The 12,633-nt window shown below is 48.7% G+C and overlaps 1 protein-coding gene across 2 annotated transcripts in view; it reads left to right on the top strand.

Moving 5' to 3' along the window:
- Positions 1-12,633, top strand: part of TRIM9 (tripartite motif containing 9) — a gene marked incomplete at both ends in the record, with an annotated part of 62,645 nt that overhangs the window by 19,052 nt on the left and 30,960 nt on the right. The gene's annotated exons all lie outside the window — the stretch shown is intronic.

Below are 12,633 nucleotides of genomic sequence, written 5' to 3'. Positions count from 1 at the left end.
TTGGGCTGGAAGAAGTGGTTTGGGCTGGAAGAAGTGGTTTGGGTTGGAAGTGGTTTGGGTTGGGAATGGTTTGGGTTGGAAGTGGTTTGGGTTGGAAGTGATTTGGGTTGGAAGTGGTTTATTTCAGAAGTGGTTTAGGCTGAAAGTGGTTTAGGTTGGAAGTGGTTTGGGTTGGAAGTGATTTGGGTTGGAAGTGAGTTAGATTGGAAGTGGTTTGGGTTGGAAGAAGTGGTTTGGGTTGGAAGAAGTGGTTTGGGTTGGAAGAAGTGGTTTGGGTTGGAAGAAATGGTTTGGGTTGGAAGTGGTTTGGGTTGGAATTGGTTTCGGTTGGAAGAAGGGGTTTGGGTTGGAATTGGTTACAGCTGGATGTGGTTTGGGTTGGAAGTGGTTTATTTCAGAAGTGATTTAGGCTGGAAGTGGTTTAGGTTGGGAGTGGTTTCATTTGGATGTGGTTTAGGTTGTACGTGGTTTGGGTTAGAATTGGTTTAGTTTGGAAGTGGTTTTTGGTTGGAATTGGTTTTGGTGGAAGTGGTTTGGGTTAAAACTGGTTTAGGTTGGGAGTGGTTTAGGCTGGACATGGTTTAGGTTGGAATTGGTTTGGGTTGGAGTGGTTTAGTTCAGAAGTGGTTTAGGTTGGACATGGTTTCGTTTGGAAGTGATTTAGGTTAAAATTGGTTTAATTTGGAAGCGGTTTAAAGCTCCTTGACCTTCTCTGGCAGTCATTCCCCCAGTGCTCATTTGTCCTGCACAAACAGGAGCATTTCACAGCAATCCCTGAGGAGCTCATTTCCTTCTGGATGAGCTCAACCCCTCAGGCCTGAAGCAGAAGGGAGGTCAAGTGCAGCAGTGGGATTTTAGGGAGATGACAGCAGGCTGCTGAGGCAGAGAGAGGGGTTTGCTGCTTCCAGGATATAATTCAGGATGGCCATGACACCATCAGTGCTTCACGTTGGACTCTTCGTATTGTGGGAGAGCTGAGGTGCTGGGCCATGGCTCAGTGTCCCTGAGCATCCTGTGAAAGGCTGCTTTGGTGTTTGTCATGGACTGAGGCTGCTCTGTCCCTAAATATTTTTTTTCTTTTTTTTTGGTTTTTGTTTTTGTTTTGTTTTTGTTTTTGTTTGGTTTTTTCTCTTATTTCTAAAACTGGTGGGAATTCATAGCAAGAAACACAGAATGGTTTTGGGTTGGAAAGGATCTTCAAGCCCATCCCATTCCAACCTCTGCACATAGCAGGGACACTTCCACTGTCCCAGGCTGCTCCAAGCCCTGTCCAGCCTGGCCTTGGACACTTCCAGGGATGCAGGGACAGCCACAGCTGCTCTGTGCACCCTGTGCCAGGGCCTCAGCACCCTCAGAGGGAGGAATTCCTTCCCAATATCCAATCTTAACCTCTTCTCTGTGTGAATCCTCTTTTGAGGAAGTCAGTGCCCAGCAAATACCAGGAGTAATATTGCTCATTAGTGCCAGGTAATCAAGGCAATGGATGCAGTTATGAGCAGCCTCAGGAAGCAGAGTTCAGCTTCTGGAGGAGGCCAGAAGGAACTGGCTCCTCAAGGAAGATCTCCCCCATCTCAGGCAGCCAGGGAAAGAGCATTCCTGTTGTTCTTAAGAAGCAACAAATTCATTTCAGAGCCTTAATTAGGGAGAAAGGCCCTTAATGGAGCCAGAGCTGCATTTCCTGAGCAGGCTGCTTAGCAGCTAATCCCCCCCAGCTGATCCCTGCTCCTTGTGGCATTTTGCCTTCACTCCTAAGCCCCACAGCCCTGGATTCCCCTCACCACAGAAGGGGCAGCAGACAGAAGGGAATGGGTATTAAAGGCTCAGCTGTGCTGTCCTGAGCTCCAGGGTCAGCTCCAGGTGTTCCCTTGGCACAGCTCACCTCTCCCTCTGGGTCACCCTAGCTCCACAATTTCCTCCCAGCATGGGTCCAGGAGCTCCCAGTAACCCCCAGTCAGGATCCATTCGCACCCACTCCAATCCCAGTGGGACTGTAGGCACCCCCAGTGTGATCCCAGCCACTTGCAGTCTAATCCCATTTGCTCCCACACTCCCAGTCTATCCCAGCATGATTCCAGTCACCCTCACTGTGACCCCAGTTTGCCCCAGCATGGGCCCAGCTGTGCCCAGTGTGGTTCCATCACTCCACTGTGGTTGCAGACACTCCCAGTATGGTCCCTGTTGAACCCAGTTGCCCCTGCTCTAGTCCCAGTCATCCCCCAGATGATCCCAGTCCCTCCCAGCGTGGTCCCACTCGCTCCCAGTTGTCCCCAGTGTGGTCCCAGTTCTCCACAGCATGTTCCAGTTGTTCCCAGTGCAGTTCCAGTCCCCCCAGTATGGTTACAGACACTCCCAGTATGGTCCCAGTTGGCCCTTCCATAGTCCCAGTCACTCCCCAGATGATCCCAGTCCCTCCCAGCACGGTCCCACTCACTCCCAGTTCTCCCCAACATGGTCCCAGTTGTTCCCAGTGTGGTTCCAGCCTCCCCAGTGTGGTTCCAGACACTCCGAGTACATCCCAGTTGCCCCTAGCATGTTCCAGTTGTTCCCAGTGTGGTTCCAGCCGCCCCCCCCCCCCCCCCCCCAGTATGATTACAGACACTCCCAGTATATCCAGTTGCCCCCAGCATGGTCCCAGATGTTCCCGGTGTGGTTCCAGTCCCCCCCGTATGGTTACAGACACTCCCAGTATGGTCCCAGTTGGCCCTTCCATAGTCCTAGTCACTCCCCAGATGATCCCAGTCCCTCCCAGTTACCCCCAGTGTGGTTCCAGTTCTCCCCAGCATGGTCCCAGTTGTTCCCAGTGTGGTTCCAGCCTCCCCAGTATGGTTACAGACACTCCCAGTATATCCCAGTTGCCCCCAGCATGTTCCAGTTGTTCCCAGTGTGGTTCCAGCCTCCCCAGTATGGTTACAGACACTCCCAGTACATCCCAGTTGCCCCCAGCATGTCTGTAGTCATGCAGTGGAGTGGCTCCCACAAAAAATCCCGGTCACTCATCTCCAGGGACACCCCAGGGCACAGCAGAGAGGGATCTGCCTCTGCAGGGGGTTGGGGATTGAATTTGGGGCTGAACAGAAGAAAACTGGATCAGAAGGACCTGGAGCTGCTGGAGGGAGTCCAGAGGAGCCAGAGAAATGCTCCAAGGGCTGGAGCCAGGCTGGGAGAGCTGGGGGTGCTCAACTGGAGAGGAGAAGGCTCCAGGCAGAGCTCAGAGCCCTTGGCAGGGCCTGAGGGGGCTCCAGGAGAGCTGGAGAGGGACTGGGGACAAGGACAGAGGGACAGGAGCCAGGGAATGGCTCCCAGTGCCAGAGGGCAGGGATGGGTGGGAGATTGGGAATTGGGAATTCTTTTCTGTGAGGCCCTGGCACAGGGTGCCCAGAGCAGCTGTGGCTGCCCCTGGATCCCTGGGAGTGCTCAAGGCCAGGCCACAAGGACCAGCCCTTGGGGATCTTCTTGCCAGGGCTCAGCTCCCCAAAAAATCCAGGCTCAACATGGATTTGGAATTCTCTTGTCCTGATTCTCCACTCTGATGTCTGTGCAGGGCTGCAGCACCTCCTGTCAGGGACACAGCCTAAACCATGGAGAGTGAACAGCACCACCAGCTCTCTCAAAAGTGCATATTTGGAGTTTTTACTTTCTGTCCTTACCTCGTTTCCCCTCTCTGTGCCTGTGGGAGGGCAGCAGCTCCTGGCTGAGTTTTTCTCAGCATCCCTGCAACAGATCCTGCAGTTCTCTCTGTGCTTTCAAAGGGACCCGTGTCAGGTGCTGGCAGGGAAAAGCTAAGATCATTTTCTGTTGATCATTAGTGAAGCAAACCAGGAATTAATTGGACAAAATCAAAGGGCTGTTGCGAGGTGCTTGCATTTCTTCTCCCCAAAAATCAAAGCAAAGACTGGATCCTGTATCAAAGCAAGGACAGAGAATCATTAATACATCCTCACAGCCAGGAGCAGCCCAGGACACCCCATAACTCTGCTATTTGTTCAGTCCAAATCCCAGGGACAGCCAAAAAAGTCACGTCAGTGATCCACACTGAGTGTCCCTGAGGGCAAAACTGGCCTTGCTCAGCTTCAGCCAACCTGGGACTTGGACTTGATGATCTTGGAGGTCTCCTCCAACCTTTTAATGATTCTAGGATTCATCCAGGAATCCTCCTAGAGCAGCCCTTTTCCAGGGCATGAGCTAAAATGAGGCTGATCCCACTGCAGCTCTGATGGAATCTGGTAACTTCCCCTGGTGTCTCACTTGGGTTTGTGTCTTCTGCTGGGAATTCACAGAATCCCTGGGAGAGACCTTTAGGATCACGGAGTCCAACCCAGCCCCAACAGCTCAACTCACCCCTGGCCCCCAGTGCCACATCCAGGCTTTATTAAACACACCCAGGGATGGGGACTGCACCACCTCCCCGGGCAGAACATTCCAGAACTTTATCACCCTTTCTGTGAAAAACTTCAGCCTAATATCCAACCTATTCTCTCAACCACAGCCTGAGGCTGTGTGCTCTGGTTGTGTCAGTGCTGCCTGGAGAAGGAGCCCAACCCCACCTGAGAGTTTTGCATTCCTGGTTATTGTATTTGCAGGGTCCTCTCTGGCAGGGAGGAAGGAATGATGAACCTGACTGCATGCTCTCAGAAGGCTCATTTATTGTTTTATGATACTGTATTATATTAAAGAATACTAAACTATACTAAAGAATACAGAAAGGATACAGACAGAAGGCTTAAAATATAATAATGAAAACTCCAGAGCCCCAACACAGCTTGGCCCTGGTTGGCCAAAGAGTGAAAACAACTCCCAGCAGAATGCAATGGAACAATCACCTGTGGGTGAACAATCTCCAAACACATTCCAAAGCAGCAGAACACAGGAGAAGCACATCAGATAATTACTGTTTTCCTTTTTCTCTGAGGCTTCTCAGTTTTCCAGGAGAAAAATCCTGGGCAAAGGGATTTTTCCAGAAAATGTGACTGTGACACCTGGTTTGCCCCTCAAAGAAACGGGATCAGAGGAATTTGGGGCTTCTCCTCATCCAGGTTTCTCCCAAATCCTGCTGAGGAATCAGTGCAGGCTGCAGGGCAGCAGCTGGCCTGGCCTGGGAGCCAGGGGATGGCAGGTCCAAGTGAGCACAAGGATTCACAGCAGGAACAAAACACTTTAAACACTTTTGCTGTTCCATTTCGGCAGCCTGTGACCTGTCCCTGAGCATCCCAGGCATTCCAGCCAGGCCCTCACCCACATGGCTGCTGGCAGGAGGGCTGCAGCTCAGATTTGTTCTTTCACAGCTCTGACATGAGCATTATGTGCCTCAGAATCCATGCCAAGAGAAGAACTGCTGGGTTTTACCCTCAGCCTCCTGCTTCCAGCAGCGTCCCCAGCGCAGGGCTTGGCGACCAAATAATTTTTTAAATATTATAAGTCTCCTTTCAGGGATGACCCCCAACACCTGGGGGCTGGTCAGGGTGTGGGCTGAGGGGCTCTGGGCAGCCAGCTGGCCATGGCAAGTTGGATGGATGGCAGACACTGCCCCTGCTGCAGGATTGTCCCTGTCACCAGGCTGGATATAGGACACAAAATAAAACCCGAAATCCAGCATGGCCCGCGAGCAGGGCACCCCACAGGGGAGGCAGTGGAAGGGTCTCAGTAAGGTCACGCTTGGAAGGAATCTGTCCTTGTGTTATTTGCAGGCTGGGTGTGCTGGGGGAGCACAGTGCCCCTGTGTGTGCCTGCACCAAGCCAGGCCAGGGCTGTCTGTGCAGCCCAGGGACAGCACCTGGGGCTGGGGATCCTGCTCTGCCCCGCAGCGAGCTCAGGGCACCCACAGGGGGAGGGATTCTGGAAAGAATTCGATTCATTTTTAATAAATTTTTACGATTTATTTATCTTTCTGCAATGGCAGGAAGGGTGAGTTGGGCTCACATCTCCTGGGAAGCTGAGAAGCCTCAGAGAAAAAGGGAAACAATAATTATCTGATTTGCTTCTCCTGTGTTGTGCTCATGTGGAATGTGTTTGGAGATTGTTCACCCACAGGTGATTGTTCCATTGCATTCTGCTGGGAGCTGTTTTCACTCTTTGGCCAGTCAGGGCCAAGCTGTGTTGGGACTCTGGAAAGAGTCAGGAGTTTTCATTATTATATTTTTAGCCTTCTGTCTGTATCCTTTCTGTATTCTTTAGTATAGTTTAGTGCAGTATTCTTTAAAATAATACAGTATCATAAAACAATAAATGAGCCTTCTGAGAACAGGGAGTCAGATTCATCATTCCTTCCTTCATCTGGGAACCCCACAAATGCAAAACACTTCCACCTAGTCCAGGTTGCTGCCAGCCCCATCCAACCTTGAGCTGCAGAGGGACTGGGGACAAGGGATGGAGGGACAGGAGCCAGGGAATGGCTCCCAGTGCCAGAGGGCAGGGATGGGTGGGAGATTGGGAACTGGGAATTCCTCCCTGGGAGGGTTGTGAGTCGTTATAGGACACAAAATAAAACGACATGGACCCACAACTCTCCAAAGTAAAAAAGAGGGAAGTTTAATTTTTGACTCCAACATTTATAGATTTCTAAAAGTGACAGTGGACTGGAGGATGACAGTGCCACCTCTCCAATAACACTGGACAAACCAACAGCCCATCAAATTTCTTCTATAAAAGAATGCAAAACAATAATTTATTTACATAAAGTGTGTAGAAAAGTTTGTTATAAAAACGTAAACATCAGAAGGCTTAAAAAAAACTTTAAAAACACCAAGGCAATAGTGGTGAAAGACTGGGATGGAATTCCAGAGCAGCTGTGGCTGCCCCTGGATCCCTGGCAGTGTCCCAGGCCAGGCCCCTGCAGGACCCCAGGACATGGCACTGTCTGACCCCTCAGCTCTCAAGGGAAGGATCAGCCCAGGCTGCAGCTCCTGGTTTCTTTCCAGAGGCAGCCCTGAATCCAGAAGTCAGGCACTGGAGCCAAAAGCCAATTAGCAGCAGTTTACCTTCATCAGCTTCCTGACTGAATGCGAGTTTTAATTAAGCATCCCATTTTAATTAGGCAGCCACCACGTACAGGGGGCTGGCCTCGAGACTCGAAGGCTGCAGGTCCTGTGCCTTAATTAAAAGCAAGACTCCCGTGAGTTCAGCTGCAGCATCTGTGACAGCTCCTGATCCTTTGGAGGGCAGGAGAGCAGCTGGGAGCAGCTCCTGCCCTGCCACGGTGTTCTGTGGTGGTGTGCACAGGGGTCCCAGGACGAGGGAAGAGATGAGAAACTTGACTCCACCTTTCAGGAGGTTGATTTGTTATTTTATGATCTATATTATATGAAAAGAAAATGATGTATTAAAACAATACTAAAAGAATAGAAGAAAGGATTTCATCAGAAGGCTTGCAAGGAATAGAAAGGAATGATGATAAAATCTTGTGACTGACCAGAGAGTCTGAGACAGCTGGACTGTGATTGGGCATTAATTAAAAACAACCACATGAGACCAATCAAAAATGCACCTGCTGCATCCCACAGCAGCAGAGAATCATTGCTTACTTTTCATTTCTGAGGCCTCTCAGCTCCTCAGGAGAAAAGATCCTAACAAAGGATTTTTCATAAAATATCCTAGTGACAGTGTTCCTCTCCTCTTGTGCTTCCAGAGGGATGCTCCAGGGGAGGAGCTGCCTGGGAGTGACTTGGCTGGAAGGAGAGAAGGAGCAGGGGCTGCTTGGGGTCTCAGAGCAGGTGCTGGGCTCTTGCTGTGATGCCAGGAGCTCTTTCGGGGTGAGCTTTGCTCAGTTTGGTGTTGGAGACAGCAGCTGAACGTGAGCCCAGGTGGTCAGGCACTGGGAAAAGCTTCCCAGGGCAGTGGTGGAGTCCCCATCCCTGGAGGGGTTTAAAAGCCACGTGGATGTGGCACCTGGGGACACAGTCAGGGGTGGCCTGGGCAGTGCTGGGGAACAGTTGGACTCCACGATCTCAGAGGGCTTTTCCAGCTTTAACAAATCTGTGGTTTTATGATCCTGCCTGGTGCCAGAGCCTGCAAACAAGCTGGGTTTGAAATGGGACCAGGCTCCTCAGCCCTGCTGGTGTCCAACACCGGTGAAGGGAGGCTTGTCCAGATGGAGCTGTCACACCCATCCAGCACCCAGTGCCTCCAAAAATAACCAGCCCAGCTCCCTCCTGTTGTGTTTGTGGGGACCCAGATGGAGGAAGGAATGATGAGTCTGACTCCATGCTGTCAGAAGGCTCATTTATTATTTTAAGATACTATGTTATATTAAAGAATACTAAACTATACTAAAGAATACAGAAAGGATATTTACTCAATGCTAAAAAGATCATAATGAAAACTCCTGACTCTCTCCAGAGTCCCAACACAGCTTTGCCCTGGTTGGCCAAAGAGTGAAAACAGCTCCCAGCAGAATGCAATGGAACAATCACCTGTGGGTGAACAAGCTCCAAACACATTCCACATGAGCACAACACAGGAGAAGCAAATGAGATAAGAATTGTTTTCCTTTTCCCTGAGGCTTCTCAGCTTCCCAGGAGAAAAATCCTGGGCAAAGGGATTTTTCCAGGGAATGTGAGTGCCACACTCAGCCTTCTGCACTGTCTGCTGCCATCCCTGTGCTGGGACAAGGGAGCATCAGAGTGACAGAAATGCCTTTGTCAGCCTGCCTGGGAAGGAGCAGGGTTGTGGAGCTGTTAGTGAGCACAAAGAGAGGACAGATTCTCTCCTGAGTGCTCTGGGGACAGAGAGATTTAAGTGCTTAGCTCCCATTAATGCTAATGTGAACCACAGAGGTCTCTTCTTACTGCCTGGGACTGAGAGCATAGAGAAAAGAGGGCAGCTTTCCACAAAGGATTCATTCCCTGGATTTTAAGGCACCGGGAAATGGGATTTTTCTTCATTTCACACTCATTAATTTCCCTGCCTGTGCCGGGTGAGGGCTGGGCTCAGCTCCACGGCAGCCCCCTGGGTGACCCCATGGATGGTGTCCCCAGAGCAGGGTTCCTGAACCCAAAAAGACACAACGATTTCGTTGTCACGTGGAGATGCAAAGTGCAGCACTCCAGGTTGTTGCAGTGTGCCAGAAATACTCACAGCTATTTGAATATATCACACAATATTCCTCTTGTGGAGTACTCCAGTGCCTAAAGGGGCTCCAGGAGAGCTGGAGAGGTGATGAGTTTGTGAGGGTTCCCAGGGCGAGGTGAGAGATGAGGAATCTGACTCCATGTTCTCAGAAGGCTGATTTATTATTTTATTATATATTATATTAATTTTATATCATTAATTTAGCATTAAATATTATATTATATTATATTATATTATATTATATTATATTATATTATATTATATTATATTATATTATATTATATTATATTATATTATATTATATTATATTATATTATATTATATCATATCATATTACATTACACTACATTACATTACATTACATTACACTACATTACATCACATCACATCACATCACATCATATCATATTATGCTATGCTAAAACTATACTAAAGAAAGAGAGGAATAGAGACAGAAGGCTTAACAAGAATGAATAATAAAAACTCCTGACACTCCTCAGAGTCTGACACAGCTGGCTGTGATTGGTCATTGAGTAAAAACAATTCACATGGAACCAACCCAACAATGACCACAATCTCCAGACCACATTCCAAAGCAGCAAACACAGGAGAAGCAGTCAGACAATTATTGTTCTCATTCTTTTCTGAGGCTTCTTGGCTTCACAGGAGAAGCAATCCTAGCAAGGGGGTTTTTTAGAATATGTGACGGTGGCAGAGAGGGACTTTGCACAGGGACAGGACAAGGGGGAATGGCTTCCTGAGGGAAACCATCTGGAGATGGGAATGAAGCTCCTGCAGGGGAAAAGCCAAACCTTGGAGCTCCTGTGTGCAGTCAGCAGCCTGTGCCCACCCATGTGTGGGAACTGGCCTTAAAATTCTGGAAATCCCTAAAATCCTTTAAAGTCTGGGGAAATTACACTTTTCAGCCTAGATCATGCTCTTCCCTCACTTGCCCTGGAGGCATCAGGAGTGCCTGGAGCAGAGGGAAGGGCTGAGCTGAGACAGGGGTGCAGTGAGCCCGCAGGCAGGGATGCTCTGAGCTGATGGACCATCTTTTTTGGGCGTTCCAAGCTTGCTGCACCAGGGGAGCTGCTGTGCTGCAAGGCTGGGGGTGCCTGGGGTGAAGGAACCTCTGTGGACGACACACACAGGCACCACAGAGCTCTTACTGAATTTTTAAGCCTGCTTTTAAAAAGCTTTCCCATCAGGAAAGCCTCAAAGAATTATGTTGATCTAAAGATACCCTTTATGAAATTCATGTTAATGGGGAAAAAAAAGAAAAAAAGCCTTTTAAAGACATTAAAGGGAAAAAAAAAACCAAACCCAACACGCTGCAATTTTAATGAGGAGCTTGTAAACACAACCAACCCCTGCTGATTTTTTCCATTAATTGCCTGTGTTATCAGGGACCTGGGCCCTGCAGCAGCACAGCTCTCAGCAAAACACCTTGCTGGGCTTGGGGCATCTCCCCAAACCCTGGAGGGCTGAGGAAGGTGAGGGAGGCTTTGCAAGAGCAGGGCTGGGTTGTCCCTGTGGGCTCTGACCTCTCCTGGGGGAGGGAGGAGGGATGGGGGGACCTGCTGAGCTGAGTTAGCAATCCCATTTTTATTAGAGATGCATTCCCTGATTAGCTCCACATCCTAAGGATAAATTACAAAGGGAATGCAGGAAGCACTCGGGTGAGATTAAAGGGGAAGCAGCAGCGAGGTCATTTTCTGGGCCATTATTCCCGGGCCATTAAAGGGTTGCCAGGGCTCTCCTCGGTAGCAGGGCTGGGTTTTACTCTTGATTTCAGCCCAGAAAGAGCAGAGCCCTTCTCTGTTGTATTTGTGGGGTTCTCAGACAAAGGAAGGAATGATGAAGCTGACTCCATGTTCTCAGAAGGCTCATTTAATATTTTAAGATACTGTATTATATTAAAGATATAGTAAAGATACTATATTATACTAAAGATATATTAAAGATACTATGTTATACTAAAGATACTATGTTATATTAAAGAATACTTATATTATATTAAAGAATACTATACTAAACTATACTAAAGAATACAGAAAGGATACTTACAGAAGGCTAAAAAGACAATAATGAAAACTCCTGACTCTCTCCAGAGCCCTGACACAGCTTGGCCCTGATTGGCCATAAGTCAAAACAATTTAAGAAAACCAATGGAACAATCACCTGTGGGTGAACAATCTCCAAACACATTGCACATGAGCAAAACACAGGAGAAGCAAATCAGATAAGAATTGTTTTCATTTTCTCTGAGGCTCCTCAGCTTCCCAGGAGCAACATCCTGGGTGAAGGGATTTTTCCAGAGAATGTGAATGTGACACCTCTCCCCTCTCATTTCCCATCTCCCACATCCAGGGGGGCACAGCACTGCTGGGAAGGGGGGCCAGCCCAGTGCCCACACCCTGATCCCTGGAAGGATGGGCACAGCAGATTTTTGGAGATTTGGGCACATCAGCCGCTTTCCCAGCACCTTTCTGTGTCTGCCTCAAAGAAACATCACCCCTCAAAACCCACGGGGTGTCTGCAGCCGATTGCAGCCCACAAAAGAGGCAAAATCTCTCCCAGAGGAAAATTGCTGAGGGTGATTTGGCCAGCTCTTGAGATAATCCCCACACTGCTGTGATGGCAGAAGGGGGAGATGGGGAAGATTCCTGAGTGAGTGTTCAGAAAGAGCCATGGAAATGAAAAAGAAAAAGCATTTGATGAACATAATGATTGTTATTACCACGTTCTGCTGCTCAGGGCCAGGGCTGTGGGAGGGTTCCCACTCCAAAGGCAGAAGGAGCAGTCACTATTCTGCAGGAAAACCTTTACCTTCTGTTGGATTAGGGCTTTTTCTGACCCAGAGATGGGGTAACTGAGAGGTGTTTTAAAACTTTTATTCCATTTTCAGCCTCATGAGAAGGGTGAGACAATAGAGGTGTTATAACTCACACCATCACAATCAGAAGACAGCTATTTATTAATTACAATTCATTATAAATGTTTCTTGGCCTATCAGCTTTTGCCACACCATGCTGTAAATGCCTTAAAGCCAATCATCTAAAATTACCCCTCATAAGTCCTACTACAATGCATCTTTCATCATTCCATTTCTCCAGAATATCTTATTTACAAAACCACCCTTTAAAACTTGTTTCTAGTTCCATTTCTCTCTCAAAAATCTCCATCCTATTCCATAACATTTCTAAATCAGCATTTCTTATCTCAAAGTTTATGTACAGTTAGACACTACATAAACCTTCTGTCAAGCTTTAAGAATTTTCTACAAATCCATTTCCCCCAACCTTCCCTTCCAGGGGGCTGTGGGTGATTTTCAGTCTGACTGGGGTGGCCTGACCTGTGTTCCCAGCAGACATGGGGCAGACCCTACAGCATTTTTGGTGATTCCCTGGAGGACACAGCTCCAGGGGAGGGGGCAGGTGGCTCACTGTGAGAGCCAGGGTGGATGTGGCTGTACCTGATCCCCCAGGACACTGAATATCTGCTTCCCAAAGCCAGGGTGTGACGGTTCACCCTCCTTTTCCTCTCCTTGCACCTTGGTGGGATGCTGGA

Source organism: Fringilla coelebs, assembly GCF_963513975.1.
Source record: "Fringilla coelebs genome assembly, chromosome: 6".
Lineage (NCBI taxonomy): Eukaryota > Metazoa > Chordata > Aves > Passeriformes > Fringillidae > Fringilla > Fringilla coelebs.
This window is presented reverse-complemented; position numbering and strand designations above follow the sequence as displayed.